This window comes from Vombatus ursinus, unplaced genomic scaffold (assembly GCF_900497805.2).
Source record: "Vombatus ursinus unplaced genomic scaffold, bare-nosed wombat genome assembly UNPS02000546.1, whole genome shotgun sequence".
Classification (NCBI taxonomy): domain Eukaryota; kingdom Metazoa; phylum Chordata; class Mammalia; order Diprotodontia; family Vombatidae; genus Vombatus; species Vombatus ursinus.
In genome coordinates this window covers 148,049-165,283 of record NW_020940324.1, presented here as the reverse complement: position 1 = coordinate 165,283, position 17,235 = coordinate 148,049, and positions in this window count along the sequence as shown.

The window sequence follows — 17,235 nt, the reverse complement described above, 5'->3', positions numbered from 1 at the left end:
ATGGAAACACCATGTGAATCTTAGTTTAAATATTTGGACTTCAGATGTAGTAAGGAAGTAACCTGCTCTCAGTCACAGAGGTGGCCAAGAGCACTCGGGGAAAAATCACTCCAAAGGACTCAGCCTAGGTCAAGGGGAGACACACCACCTCTAGGCTAAGCATGTGGGGAATTCAAGCCATGCTGGATTGAGATGATGAGTTTCAATGGAATTTTAACTCCCCGGATCAGTTTACAGGGTGGGCAAAGGCCATAGGTTGTAACGGGTTTGTTCAATTTATTTCTTTGTAGTTTATTTAAAAAAATGCTGCCAAAATAAAAGGAAGTATTCTTCCCCTATATCAAGCTTTAAAAGAAAAGTCTCTATTGAAGCTATGGGCTTTAAGCAAGGCTTTCAGTTTGAGAAATGATATTACTGCTCACTGTGACTAGTTATTATGAAGACTTATTAAGACACACACACGCATGACATATATATGTATAGCTGTGTTTGTATACACACATGTATGTGTACATATGTGTGTTTGCTATATACATGTGTGTATGTGTACATATACATACATGCGTATGTTTATACATATGTGTGTGTACCTGTGTGTGCACATCCATACACAGAAGGAAGGTAAAATAGGCAGTATGATGTATTGGAGAGAGAACTGATCTCAGATTCAAAAAGAACTGGGTTCAAGAAATTTCCTGACTATGTGACCCTGGACAAGTCATTTAACCACTCAAAATACCCAAATGACTGTCTAAGATGAATACTTGCAGATAATGGGGTGCCGGGGCCAGTTCTAACCAGCTCAGGAGAACCAATTGCTCAGTTTTCAGTATGAGCATTTAAACCTGAGAAATTGGCAAATTTAATGAATCATGGCATGAATTGCTGTTTTGTTGAGGTCTTAAGAAAATTATAGAGAAAAGGTTAATAATGTGGGTAAATGCTTTGGACTTTTTTTTTCTGGAGATCCAGTTGTTAAACATTTACCAGCACAACTCTGGTTGTAGATCTACATTGGTAAAAAAAATTAAATTAAAATAAAATAAATAAAATTAAAGATCACAAATAAAAGAAAAATGAGATGGGAAGCATGACAATTGTTATTGTTTTATTGTTTTAAAAATAATAGGCACATATTAAAAAAGAAATAGTCAAGAGTTTTATATACAATTAATTTTTTTGTAAATAAGTTTTAGTGGACAAAAGATAGAGAATTGCGTTTCATTTCATCAGTCTGTGAAAAACTCTACCAATGCATAGTAGTGATTGTCCACATGCCTTATAGTGTTAGGGTTGCCTGGGCTGCTAGAGGTTAAGTGACTTACCCAAGGTCACCCAGCCAGTATGTATCAGAATCAGGATTTTAAATACAGCCAATAGTGTACTACTAAATGTTTAACAACTGGTTCTCCTGTATGCACACACACACATGTGTGTGTTGTTGTTCAGTCACGTCCAACTCTTCATGACCCCATTTGGGGTTTTCTTGGCAAAGATACTGGAGTGGTTTGTCATTTCCTTCTCCAGCTCATTTTACAGATGAGGAAATTGAGGCCAACAGGGTGAAGCGACTTGCCCAGGGTCACCCAGCTAGTCAGTGCTGGATTTGTGCAGAAGTGCAGAAGCTGGATTTGAATTCAGGCCCAGTGCTCTATCCACTGTGCCACCTAGCTGCCCCCATGTGTGTGTGTATATATATATGTATATGTATATATATACATGTATACACACACATGTATACACATACATATATATAACACACAATAACATATACTATATTAGTATAATGTATATTATATTAACACAACATAATAGATAACACTTTCAGGTTTCATCTACATTATTAACATTTTCTCCATCACTTTCTCAAGTCTAGAAATCAATAAACCCCTTAAATACATGAAGACAGTTATCGTGTTACCCTAAATTTTCTCTTCTCTGCCTGAAATATCCCTGGTGACTCTGACCTATCCTTATACGTCAGGCAATCAGTCAACAAGGATCTATCAAGCATTTACCATGTGCCAGGCATTGTGCCAAGCTTGTTGTTGTTGTCGTTAAGCACGAGGGATTCAAAGAAAGGCAAAAACAGTTCCTGTCTTCAGGAAGCTTACAGTCTAATGGGAGAAACAACACGTAAATCACTAGGTAGATAGAAGATATATACAGAGTAGATAGATGAAAGGTGATCTCAGGCAGGTGTTAGCTCCTACCTCCTCACACCCAAAGTTCCCTATGGCTTTTCCCCCATGGAATCATCCCTCCTACCTCGTTGGCCCCCTTCTCCTTTGATGATTTCCTCCCAGAATCTCCATTTCAAAGGAGGGTCCAGGCCAGCCTTATTCCTATCTTCTCTACTTCTAACTCTCCAGGTTTCACCAACAAGAATGTAAGTCCTCAGTTATAGTCTCCCTCTCCTCTTTCATCTCCCTTCTATTTGTGTCCTCTGTCATTAAAATATAAGCTCCTTGAGAGCAGCTCCCTTTTTTTGGCTTGACCTAGAAGAGTGCCAGTCATTATAGCAAGGGAGTAAAAGGAACATGACCCGGGCCTAGCTCCGATATCTTGTTGTAGTCGTTGTTTGTCCTTCGTTTCAAAGACCAATGACATCACAATGATGTCTTGACTTAGACGTGAATTGTATTGAAGTGAGGCAGAGCTGCACAAAGTCGTCAGCCTCACTCTTTCTTCCAGAGTCATTTAAGTCCAGTGGCAGGACAAATTCAAGATGATTGGAGATGGCCTAGGATGCAGTGGATGACCTTGGCATTTGAGGCCCCTCTGTTGCCCTCAACCTGGTTTAGCCCATCCGCCCAAAATGGTTTTACTGGGGTGTGTTTGCTGCATATAATACAGCTTCTTGGAGTCACAGGTGAGAATTGGGTGAAGGTAGACACCAAAGGTGGATGAGCAGTCCTGAAAAGGGTTCAGCAAGCCTTCATCCCAGAGGTGTTAGTCCTCCTGAACACCCAATATGTCCCATAATAGGCATGTGAAAAACTCACCAATCAGCTAGGTAACTCAGATAGAGGTATATAAATCATTATGTATTATTGTGGCCCTGAGTAACTTAACCACTACCAGTCTCAGTTTCCTCCTTCTCTAAAATGGGAATAATAATAGAACCTACCTCCCAGGGAGATTGGGAGATTCAAATGAGATAATATTTGCAAAGCACTTTGCAACCCCTAAAGCATTGCATAAGTGCTATTTTATTATTGTTATTATTATTATTATTATTACTATTACTCCTACTCCTACTACTACTGCTACGACGACGACTACTACTACTACTACTACTACTACTACTGCAGTAGGTATTCCCACGTGAGGTGCTAATAGAGATCTTTTTGTTCTCAGAGACACACCTAAGCATAATTCTCCTGCTAACATCCTAAGAAAGACAACTTTTCATTAGAATGACTTTGGCTAGAAAGGTTCTCCAGTCTTCTCTGCCATTTTTTTTTCATGTTGACCAATTCCAGATGCTATGGTTCAAGAGATGCTGCAAAATCGGAGGCAGCTTCAATCAAAGGGCAGCCAAGAGGTGATTGCTTGGTCTGGGCACTGGGGGGGGGGGTGCCCCTCCATTGCTGAGGAGCCCGTTGTCTTTTCCACTAATTGAAGGCAATAACTACTGATCATCAACCCTGAGTTAAGCTGTCCCCAGGAAATGCCTGGGGATGCTACATAAATATATGTGGGGATCACTTACAGGCCATCAATGGCGACCTCCTCTGGGGAGAGCGGCTGTCTAAATGTTTTCCCTTTATGGAGAAGAATCACTATGGGTCTGCCCTTGGGGGGAGGGAGAAAGACCATCCATTTTCTTCTTATTTTTAAGGCAAAAATTTGTTCATTTTGTGGCTTCCAGCCATCTGCTCCATTCCTGAAACTTCCTGAAACTCTCCTAGATCCCTCTTTTGCTTGTGCAGTACCAGTGCATTCAGCAGTAAGAATTCCTCTCCTCTTTTGTTTTTTTTTTGTTTTGTTTTGTTTTTGTTTTTTTATTTCTTTTCCCCCTCTAAAGGGGTTCAATCACCTGGGTCATCAATTCAATTCAATTGCACAGACATATATTAGTTACCTGCTGAGTACCAAGCCCTGGGCTACAGAAAGGGTCCCTGCCCTCAAAGAACTTACTGGGGCCATGCAACATATATACAGAAAAGAAAATGTAAAATGTTCAGTCATTTCTAGACCTCCATTAGCCTAAAATGGGATTCTCAAAATGTGGTCCAGAGCTCCCTGAAGATTTCCAGACACTTTATGGGGTCCATGAAATCAATATTATTGGGGCAGCTAGGTGGCGCAGTGAATAGAGCACAGGCCCTGAAGTCAGGAGGACTCGAGTTCAAATCTGGCCTCAGACCAACTACTTGACGCGTACTAGTTGTGTGACCTTGGGCAAGTCACTTGACCCCAATTGCCTCACTTAAAAAAAAAAAGAAATCAATATTATTTTCATAATAACACTAAGATGTTTTCATTTCTAATACAGGAAATATCAATAACCATAACCCACATGAATAAAAGCTCTTGGGGAGGGGGTTCTAATTTTCAAGAGTACAAAGAGATTCTGAGACCAAAAAATTTAAAAACTGCTGACCTAAAACTTTCCCCTCCAGGCCATCTTCTCTAACTACTCTTGTCCTTAAGGGTACAAAAAACAAAGGTTTCTTCCTTTAAGGAATTTAGGCTTGCATCCTTTCAGTCTTCCCTCCCTAACCACTCACTGCTTTAAATTCCATGGATTGCCTGGTAGAGATTACCAATAGAGTGCAAACTCCCTAAGGGCAAAGGTAACATAGAAGGAGCTCTTACTTTGAAAGCCAGTTGTTATATTTTCTGTGTGAGCATTTATACCTCAGGAATCTACAAGCCTACAAATCAGGGCTTGATTTATTGTTTGGTTGATTGTCTAGACTTAAGGAAGGTGATAGAGAAAATGTTATTAACGCAGATGAAATTTAAAAGCTTGTTAGATTATTTTTTTCAGAGAGCTGGTTGCTAAACATTTGCCATCACACTTCTAGCAAGGACCATTGCCTCTTTTTGTCTTTGCATCCTCAGCCCAACACAGTATCTGGCCCTAGAGCTTAATAAAGTCTTAGTGGGTTGACTTAAATGTTAATATCTGAACAGGACAAGTAATCTGAGACTCAATTTCTTCCAACTATGTACCCAGTGGCCTGACAGGCAGGAAGCTGTGGTGGAATAAGCAGTGGATTGGGAGTCAGAAGACCTCGGTTTGAATCCGGACTCCACTACCTGCATGTCCTTGATCAGATCCATTTACTACTCTGGGCCTCCCTCCTGTAAAAGACAGGGAGTTCCAATGGGGGCTCAGTCTGTATTAGAGAGCTCAGGCCCACATATGCCCCATATTGCTCCCAAATGCTACCAGAACCAGATTAAAATGTAATTGGGAAATACTTCATAAAATAAATAAAGATACGATAAAACATAGACATTGAATTTTAAAACTACTGTCAATATGGGGTCAGTGGCGATCCTTATTTATGGATTGGTGGACCTGTCTCTATTTTAATTTGACATTATTGCTCTATAGGTTCCCTTCTACTTCTAACTTCTGTAACCTTGGACTTGGTGGAGCCATATGGAAAGACCAGGGTGCAGTCATGATAGACAGAGATACTGGGTAAAGAAGACCCTGGTTTTGTGCAATGAAGAGAGTGTTTGCTATATCTGAAATAAGACCTGATTTCTTTTCTTTTTTGTAAACAATATTCTATTTTTTCCAATTACATGTAAAGATAGTTTTCAACATTCATTTTTATAATTTTTCTCCCTCCTTCCATTCTCTCCCCCCTCCCTGAGACAGCAAACAATCTGATATAGGTTATACATGTGCAATCATGGAAGCATTTCCACCTTAGTTGTGTTGTGAAAAAAGAAACAGAACAAAAGGGAAAAGCCACCAAAAAAAGGGGAGGGGGAATAGTATGCTTCAATCTGCATTCAGACACCATAGTTCTTTCTCTGGATATGGATAGCATTTTCCATCATGAGTCTTTTGGAATTGTCTTGGATCATTATATTGCTGAGAAGAACAAAGTCAATCATGGTTGGTCATAACACAATGTAGCTGTTACTATGTACAATGTTCTGGTTCTGCTCAAAACAGAATTCCTGGAAGAGCTTACAAAGCATTTTTAAAAGGGTTGGATGGGATGGGAGGAGTAGAAGAAAATTGGGAAAAGAAATGAAAGTAATGCAAGAGAATCATGAAAAAAAGAGTCACTAGCATGGGAAAAGAAATACAAAAATTTACCAAGGAAAATAACTCCCTAAAAAATAGAATTAGTCAAATGGAAAAGGAAGTACAAAAGCTCCTGGGAGAAAATAATTACTTAAAAGTTAGAATTGAACAAGTGAAACTAATGATTCTATGAGACATCAAGATACAATAAAAATCAAAAAAGTTAAAAAAATAGAAGAAAATGTCAAATTTCTCATTGGAAAAACAACTGACCTAGAAAATAGATTCAAGAGATAATATAAAAAGTATTGAACTACCTGGAAGCCACAATTAAAAAAAAAAAGGACAACATCTTTCCAGAAATTATCAAAGAAAACTGCCCTAATATATTAGAACCAGAGAGCAAAATGGAGATTGAAAGAATCCACCAATCACCACCTGAAAGAGATCCCAAAATGAAAACCCCCAGGAATATCATAGCTAAATTCCACAGCTTACAGATCAAGGAGAAAGTACTGCAAGCAGCCAAAAAAAAAAATTCAAAAACTGTGGAGCTACATTCAGGATTACACAGAATTTGGCAGCTTCCACATTAAAGAACTTCAGAGTTCTTTGGAATATGATCTATAGGAAGGCAAAGGAGTTAGGATTACAACCAAGAATCACCTACCCAGCAAAACTGAATATAATCTTTTTTTGGGGGAAATGAATTTTTAATGAAATAGAGGACTTTCAAGCATTACTAATTAAAAGAGCAGAGTTCAATAAAAAATTTGACCTCCGAATACAAGACTCAAGAAAAACATAAAAAGGTAAAAAAGAAACAAGAAAGAGAAAACAAAATAAATTTAATAAGGTTAAACTGCTTACACTTCTATATGGCTTTATTACTGTAAGAGCAATTAGGAGTATATGTGTACAGAGGGTGTGGAAATAAGGTGACTTTGATGGGATGACACGCCCCCAAAATTAAATAAAAATAAAGGGGAGAGAAATAAAATTGCACTAGAAGAAGAGAGGAGATCAAATGGGGTAAATTATCCCACATAAAAGAGACATGAAGGAGCTATTATACTGGAGGGGAAAATGGGGGAGTGGCAGGCAAAGCTTAAACCTTACTCTCATCAAAATTGACTCAAAGAGAGAATAACATAAATGCTCAGTTTGATACAAAAATCTATCTTACCCTATAAGGAAGTAAAAAGAGACAGGGATCATAGAAGGGAGAGGGGGACTGATAAAAAAGGGAGGGTAGATTGGGGAAAGTGGTGAGCAGAAGTGAAACACTTGTAATGAGGGAAAGGATAGAGGATAAGAGAGAGGGGGAATAAATAAAGAAAAATAGGGGCAGCTAGGTGGTGAAGTGGATAGAGCACCAGCACTGAAGTCAGGAAGACTTGAGTTCAAATCCGGCCTCAGACACATAACACTCACTAGCTGTGTGACTCTGGGCAAGTCACTTAACCCCAACTGCCTCACCAAAAAAAGAGAGAGAGAGAGAGAGAAAATAGCATAGAGGGAAATATACAGTTAGTTAAAATAATCATAAATGTGAATGGGATGAATTCACCCATTAAATGGAAGAAGATAGCAGAATGGATTAAAAACCAGAACTAAAAAAAAAAACAAACTAGAAAAATTTAAAATCCCCAATTAAACACCAACTTGGAAATCCTGAAAATCAAAGGAGAGATTAATAAAACTGAAGGTAAGAAAATCATTGAATAAATACAACCAGAAGCTACTTTTATGGGGAAAAAACAATGAAATAGATAAACCATTGGTTAATTTGATTTTTAAAAAAGAAAGAAGAAAACCAAATTATTAGTGTAAAAAATGAAAGGGGTGAATTCACCACCAATGAAGAGGAAATTAAGACAATTGTTAGGATCTGTTTTGCCAATTATATGCCAATAAATTTGACAATCTAAATTAAATGGATGAATATCTACAAAAATATAAATTACTCAGATCAACAGAAGAAATAAAATACTTAAATAATCCAATCTTGGAAAAAGAAATTGAACAAGCCATTTCAAGAAAAAATTCCCAGGACCAGATGCATTCACAAGTAAATTCTAGCAAACATTTAAAAAGCTGTACCTAGGGGAAACTATTTGAAAAAATAGACAAAGAAGGAGTCTTACCAAATCCCTTTTACAACATGAAAATGGTGCTGATACCTAAACCAGGAAGAGCCAAAACAGAGAAAGAAAATTATAGACTAATTTCCCAAATGAATATTGATGCAAAATTTTTAAATAAAATACTAGCAAAGAGATTACAGCAATAAATCATGAGGATATATCACAATATGTCACAATCCCCCAGGTGGGATTTATACCAGGAATGTAGGGTTGGTTTAATATTAGGAAAACTATCAGCATAATTGATCATATCAATAACAAAACCAACAGAAATTATATGATTATCTCAATAGATGCACAAAAAGCCTTTGACAAAATAGAGCCTCCATTCCCATTAAAAACATTAGAGAGTACAGGAATAAATGGAGCTTACCTTAAAATGATAAGTAATATTTATCTAAAACCATCAGCAAGCATTATCTTTAATGGAAATAAGCTAGAAGCCTTCCCAATAAGATCAGGGGTGAAGCAAGGATGCCTATCATCACCTCTATTATTTAATATTGTACTAGAAATGTTAGCTATAACAATAAGAGAAGAAAAAGAAATCAAAGGAATTAGAATAGGCAATGAGGAAACAAAACTATCACTCTTTACAGATGATATTGTGTTATAATTAGAAAATCCTAGAGAATCAACTAAGAACTACTTGACATTATTAACAGCTTTAGGAAAGTGCAGGATACAAAATAAACCCATGTAAGTCATGAGCATTTCTATATGCTACCAACAAAGTCCAGCAGGAAGAGATAGAAAGAGAAATTCCATTTAAAATAACTGTAGAAGATATAAAATACTTGAGAGACTACCTTCCAAGACAAACCCAGGAACTATATGAATACAACTATAGAACACTTTTCACACAAATAAAATCAGATCTAAACAATTGGAAAAATATTAATTGCTCATGGGTAGACTGAGCTAATATAGTAAAAATAACAATCATACCTAAATTAATCTATATATTCAGTGCCATACCAATCAAACTATTAACAATTATTTTGTAGAACTAGAAAAAATAACAAAATTCATTTGAAAGAACAAAAGCTCAAGGATGCCAAGGGAATCACTGAAAAAAATGTGAAAGAGGATAGTTTAGTCATACCAGGTTTCAAGCTATATTGTAAAGGGGTAATTATCAAAATAATCTGGTACTGGCTAAGAAATAGAGTGGTGGATCAATGGAATAGATTAGGTACAAATTGCCTTACAGTAAATGACCATAGTAATTTAGTATATGATAAACTCAAAGATCCAAGTTTTTGAAACAAAAACTCATTATTTGACAAAAACTGCTGGGAAAGCTGAGAAACAACATGACAGAAACTAGGAATAGAATAACATTTCATGCCATATACCAAGATAAGGTAAAAATGGGTACATGTTTTATACATAAAGGGGGATACCATAAGTAAATTAAGAGAGCATAGAATAGTTTATCTGTCAGATTTATGGATAAGGGAAGAATTTAGGACCAAAGAAGATATAGAGAGCATTACAAAATGTAAAATAGATAATTTTAATGATATAAAATTTAAAAGTTTTTGCACAAACAAAACCAATGCAACCAAAATTATAAGGAAAACAGAAAACTCTGGGGGGGGGGAGGATTTTGCAACAAGTATCTCTGATAAAGTTCTCATTCCTCAACTATATATAGAACTGAGTCAAATTTATAAAAATACAAGTCATTCCCCTATTGATAAATGGTCAAAGGATACGAACAGGCAGTTTTCAGACAAAGAAATTAAAGCCAATTATAGTCATATGAAAAAATGCTCTAAAGCACTATTGATTAGAGAAATGCAAATTAAAACAACTCTGAGGTACCACCTCATACCTATCAGAGTGGCTAATATGACAAAAAAAGAAAATGTTGGGTGTTGGAGGAGATATAGGAAAACTGGGACACTAATGCACTGTTGGTGGAGTTGTAAACTGATCCAACCATTCTGAAGAGCAATTTGTAACTAAAGCCAAAGGCTATAAAACCATGCGTACCCTTTGCTCCAGCAATACCACTGCTAGGTCTATATCCCAAATACATCCCAAAAATTGGGAAAGAACCTATTTGTACAAAAGTATTTAGAGCAGCTTTTTTTGTGGTAGCTAAGAATTGGGAATCTAAGGGATATCCATCAATTGGGCAATGGCTAAACAAATTATGGTATATGATTGTAATGGGATATTATTGTGCTAAAATGACAAGCAGGGTGATTTTAGAAAAACCTGGACAGACTTACATGAACTGACGCATAGTGAAGTGAACAGAACCAGAACACTGTACACAGTAACAGCAACATTGTTCAATGAAGAATTGTGAACGACTTAGCTATTCTCAGCAATACAATAATCCAAGACAATCCCAAGGGACTAATGATGAAGCATACTATCCACCTCCAGTGGAAGAACTGATATTGTTTGAATATAGACTGAAGCATGCTATTTTTCACTTTCTTTCTTTAATATTTTTTTCTTTTATTCGAGTCTTCTTACACAAAATGACTAAAATGGAAATGTTTTTCATAATTGCATATGTATAACCCACATCTGATTGCTTACCATCTCAGGGAGAGGAGAGGGAAGGGAGAGAGGGATAAAATTTGGACCTAAAAACTTGAAATTAAAATGTTTAAAAAAATAAAAAAGCAAGCAGAATGTAACAGAGACTCGAGTTTTTTATGTATAATCCTCTTTTCTGCTCCAGTTGGTATATGGAAATGTTCCTATCTTTGGTGTTTGTTAAATTCAGGATTAAAAATAGAATTAAAATAAAGTGAGTAGGTTGGATTAGATGAACTAAAAATTTATTCCTAATTTCAATATAGCTAATTTTGGCTGTTAAGAGTTACCACCATGAGTACTGTGGGGCTTAGGAAGGAAGGAAGGAAAGAAAGAAGGGAGGAAGGGAGGGAGAGAGGGAGGAGGGAAGGATGGGAGAAAGGAAGGAGGAAGGGGAGAAGGGAAGGCGAAGGGAGGAAAGAAGAAAGGAGGAAGGGAAGAAAGAGTAAGGGAGGGAAAAGGAAGGAAGAAAAGGAGAAAAGGAAGGAAAGAAGAGGAAAAAAGGGAGGGAGGGAGGAAGGAAGAGAGGGAGGGGGAGAAGAAGGGAAAGAAAGAGGGATGGTAAATCTGATCTTACCAGAGCCGGAGAGATGGGATAACTAACCAGCTGTGACCTCTCACAGCCTAAGCATTCCATAACTATAACAAAGCCCACCCACCAGCAAGCAGTTTTAAATTCTAGGTCTTGGAGAAAACCTGTCCAATAGGATCTGCTTCATCATTGGTGAAGGATGAAATAAATAGGTCTCCAGAAAGAGCCTTCACAGAATGACAGAGATGAAAGAAAATTCAAGAGATCCAATATAGTCCAAATCAACAAGCATTTATTAGACACCTATTACATGCCTGGCACTGGAGAGGTAAGGAGGTTGTATACAAGGACCTCTTTCCCCTTTTAAACTGTGAGCAGGAACTATCTTTTATCTTTCTTTGTATCCCCAATGCTTAGCACAGTGCCTTGCAAACAATACGAGCTTAATAAATGTTTGATTGGCTGACTTTTTGTGGAGTAGTAAAAATAACATTGACTGGAGAGCCTAAAGACTTGGGTTTGAATCCCTGATTCTTCTATTTACCTTGAGCAAGTCATTTGACTTCTCAGAGACTCACTTTCCTCAGCTGACCCTATGTGCTGGCCTTCCATTAAAGGATGGCCATAGGGAAAGCATTTTGCTAACTGGATTGCACTATACAAATAGAAACTCTACACTTTTTGTAGCAGTATAGGACCAAAAAAAGAAGAGAGGCCCATTGATTGGTGAATGAATGGCTGAAAGAGCTGGAGTAAATGAATATTATTGAACATGACTGTGCTGTAAGAAATGATGGCTATGATGAATACAGAGAAGCCTGAGAAGACATCAGAACTGATGCAAAGTGAAGTCAGCAGAGCCAGGAAAACAATCTAGACAATAACTTCAACAATATAAATAGAAAGAACAATATAAACAAATAATTGAAACTGAATATTGAGAAAATAGAGTTATGGCCAACCAGGCTTGGTCCCAAAGAAGGGATATGAGTAGGCACCTCCCTGCTTCTTTTTTGAAGAGATGGAAGACTATGAGTGTGGAACATTGTATATAATGCCAGACTTTTAAAATATGTTGGTTATTTTCACTGAATTGTTTTTTCTTCTTTATTATAAAGGAGAATGGGAAGGGAAGAATACATTGGGAAATGTGATTAAAAAAAACAAAAGATAGCAATAAAAATTTACTTTAAAAAGTAAAATAATAAAAATAATAAAATCAAATAAAGAAATTGGAGCTTTATCTAATTACTATTAACCTCAACTAGACCTCCTGAACTCCAGGAAAGAACCATGGGTAGGAGCCAGAAGGAAGAGAGGACTGGCAGGCCCCATGGAAGTACAATGGTGGGGATGCCCCGAATAGTTTCCTAACTGAATTATTCTGCCTTTCTAGAATTAGAACAACAAGAAACCTAAATTACAATGGAAAGGCACATGGTAGGCCTGAGAAGGCTGGAGTATGTTCTTCATGACACCATGATACCTTGTTCCCAAAAGCAGTGATATGAAAGGTTCTATCAAGGACCTAGTGGAGTGGAAGCAGGTGGTTTGGTAAGTGAGAGTCAAGAATAATGGATAGATGGCCAGACTGCCAAGAATTTAATTCATCCTTCATTTATTAAGCACCTATTATATACAAGTCCAGCTCCTGACACATCCTGGCTGAGCAGCCCTGGGAAAGTCATTTAATTTCTCAATACTCAAGGCAACTCCTTATGACTCTAGGCTGCAGAGAAGGTGATGACCTGCTTTGGTAGAAGGAATTTCTTTATCTTGGATTTCCCTGAGTGACAGATACAGTCCTTAGTGACATGTTATAGTTACTATATAAGGTGTTGGTGCTACAAAGACAAAAAAAAAAAAAGAAACCATTCCTGACCTCAAGGAGCTTACATTCTACTGAAGAATACAACATGTAAACATGTGCTAGGTAACCCAGTAGATAGAGCACTTGTGCCTGGAGTCAAATATGAGATCATATTTATAAAGGGAAGGGAAGAGAATAAGCATTTATTAAGCACCTACTACGTATCGGGCACTGTGCTAAACACTTTACATTTATTATCTCATTTAATCCTCACAATAATCCTTGGAGGTAGGTGCTGTTATTATTCCAATTTTACAGGTGAAGAAACCAAGGAAATGGCAATTAAATGCTTTACCCAGGGTCATACAACTTTTATGTGTCTGAGGATAGTTTTGAACTCAGTTCTTCCTGATTCCAAACTCAGGGCTCTATCAGTCAGGAAGGCTTGGATTCAAATCCTTCCTCAGACCCATATACCAGCTCTGGGGTTCTGCACAAGTCACTTATCCTTTTGAACCCCGAGGCAATTTGAAAAGTATACATGGCAAAGAAGCTGCTGATCTATATTAATAGAGAGACTTTAAAAATTTAAGAGACAGAAGGGACCTAAGAGGTCATATAGTCCAACCCATACATGAAAAGAATCTCTCCTGTAACATACCAGACAAGTGATTGTCCAGCCCTCACTTAAAGATGTCTAAAGAAGAGGAACCTCACTGGGAGTTCTCCATTCTAATGAAATGATAGAATCTTTTAAAATATAGAAGAGAACAAATCTGGCCTCAGATACTTGACACTTGCTAGCTGTGTGACCCTGGGCAAATCACTTACCCCCATTGCCTAGCAAAAACAAACAAAAAAAATATAGATGAGAAGAGAGTTAAGGTTAAAATAGAGAAGAGAAGACAGTTTAAGGTCCAGAGGAAGCCCTCTAGCATCCTGGAGAGATCCTCTACAATTAGGGGGTAGGGATATTTCAATTCCATTCAATTCAACAAACATTTATTAAGTGTCTACTATGTGCCAGGCACTGTACTAATATGGAGCAGATTTGTGATTTCAGTAATATAGGGAACTTGCCAGTGAAGCAAATCCCTCTATCAATGTGGGTTGGCATCTTCTCTGCAACCTATACTCTTAAAGAGATTCAGTGACTTGTCCAGGGTCACATGGCCAGGATGCATCAGAAGAAGGACTTGAACCCAGGTCCTTATCCCTATCCACTGTAATACACCACCTCTGTCCTCTATCAGTAATATACAGTAAGAATTGGGCAAGGATCGTACAGGATGGAGAGGCATCAATGAGTTTCCTTCTGCCCCAGTGGAGGAAGCCTCGCCAAAGAGTATCTAAATCAGACCCAGGCACTGATTTTTCCCCCGTGAAAGAATCCAGACATCGCTGTATCTGGTGATGACAAAGCACTGCCTGGGAAAGGTTGTTCCAAAAATTTATGGATTATTTTCAGGGCCAAATGTAAACAGCAGGTGTTCTGGCTGCTGCTTGAGAACATCCATTATTTACTGCCAGAAACATTTTGAGGGGAAAAAATTGAAAAAAAGAAGAAGAAGAATGAATGAATGAATCAAGGAGCATTTCATTTGTTCCTTTATATCAAAATGAGGGCATCAGACTAGATCGACAGAGAGGACTTTTCCAGATCAAGAACAATGATTCTGCAGTCACTGTTTAAAAGCTGAGGTCCAGTTCAGGGTTGTTGTTGCTGTTATTGTTTCTGTTGTCCGTCCTTCATTCTCAAAGAGGCCTAATGACATCCGGAGAGTGATGTCTTGACCTGCAAGTGAATTGGATTTAAGTGAGATAGAGTTCAGGATAGAGCTAATTTGAGGGCAGAGTTCCTGAAGGATGGGGGGCAGGCATAGGGAGTGGCTCATTATTTTCCCAATCCATCCCACAGACTAATTCATTTTGAATCCATAGGATCATGAATCTAGGGCTGGAAAAGACTTCAGAATCTGACATGTTTCATTTTATAGATATGGAAGACTGAGGTCCAAAGAGGTTATGTGAAATACCCAGGGTCACACAGCTAGTAAGTGTGTGAGGCTAGATTGGAATCCAGGTCTTCCTGACCCTAGGTCCAGCACTCAAATAAAATTCAAATTCACTTCAACAAATATTTATTCAGCCTACTATGTCTTTGTTGAAATTTTTGGTTCTGAGGATATAATGACAAGAATTAGACAGCCCCTACCCTGAGGAAGCTTATATTCTACTGGCAGATGGGAGAAATACAACATAAATACATACAACAGATAAGTAAACAAAATGGAATTTCAGGGAGGGGTGGTGCCAGAGCACCCTCCCAAAAGAGTGGGATAAGAAGGGACTATTTTAGGAGGAAGCAACTAAACCTATGCTTGGAGAGAGCTAAGAATTCCAAGAAGCAGAAATTAAGGTGGAAGAGAATTCTAGACATCCTAGATGGCTTATACAAAAGTTCAGAGGTGGGAGATGGATTATCATGTTTAAGGAACTGCAAGTAGGCCAGGTTGGTTGGAATGTAGACTACATGAGGGGAGGTCAGGTGAAATCATTTTGGAGAGATAGTCTGGTACCAGGCTATGAAGGGGTTTAAGTATCAAACAATTTTTCCCCAGAAAGACAGAAACTTTAGACGATGGCCATCATTACTAGGAGAGTGCCCAACCCTCATTCTTGTAGAACAACCTGCCATAGTCACATAGCTGAAGTGGTAAGGAATTAGATTTGTCTAGTAGTGCAAAGGATCCAGAGAAACTCATTAGTTGAAATTCTATCTGTGACCTTCATACCATCCTCCATCTTAGAGAAATCACTTAACCTCTCAGGTTCCAGGGCTGCCTTCCTGGTGGTCAGACGGGGAGTAGAGTCCCTGAGGACTAGGGCAATGGGGTGGGATGATTGATTGGTTCAGGCTTGAAAACAGCTTCTGTGAGTCCAGAAGGTGCTAAGTAGTCCTATACACGGATCAAAAGGCGGGGATTGTTTCTCCACTCTGGACGTCAACCCAGAATTTTGTTGTTGGGGAATTTACTTTGATTGTTGTCTGGAAGTGCTATCCACTGACATTGTCGGCATTTCTTGCGGCTTTCCACTTTCCTGCTTTTACTGTACTATTTGTACATAATTTCTTTTGTTCTCCCCAAGCTGGGGAGCTTGGGGTATTTTACAGACAGCATCTGCAGGCTGTCGGGAGAGTTTGTGACAAGTTTTGCTGTTAGGAGATTACAAAGTGGGGAGGATCCTACAAACTGAGAGGAACACAATCCACCTTGGGTAAAAGCAGCCCTCCACAAATCTGTTTATTCAGCAAGTCTTCTTCTCAGCTGCTGCCTGAGCCCATCTATCATCAGCTGTCAGAAATATTTTGATTAAAAAAAATAAGGAATCAGGAAGCTCTTCAACTACTCTTCACCATTACTCAGTCAAAAATTAGCAGGATTTGTCTTAAGACAACATGAAACCATTTTGCCTGCTTCCCACCTCAGCCACGCCTACTCTTAGCATCATGGATGCCTAGCGTATGTGTGACCAACTTTACCAAATCAGCTTTGAGCTGCATTTGACCCAAAGGCAGGGAAAGAGAGCTGGAACTGGAGTCACAGGAGCTGAGTTCAAACCCTGACTCTAATACTTATCACCTGTGTGACTTTGAGTCAATCATTTAACCTCTGTGGGCCTTAGTTTTCTCATCTGTAAAATGAGGGGACCAGATCAGATGGCATTTGAGATCCTTTTCAATTCTAAAATTATGATCCTGTGACCATGGGAGAAGTCCAGAGACCAGAGTATAGCGGATGCATGCAAAGGACATGGTGCCAAGGCCAACCTTGGAAATCCTGCTAGGTTAGATGGCTCTAACCTCCTGAAAAGAGCCAGGGTCTGACTCTCAAGTGACCCAGGCTCCATGTCCTGACCGTCTCTATGCCAGCCTCTCCGTGGTTAAACCCTAGACTGT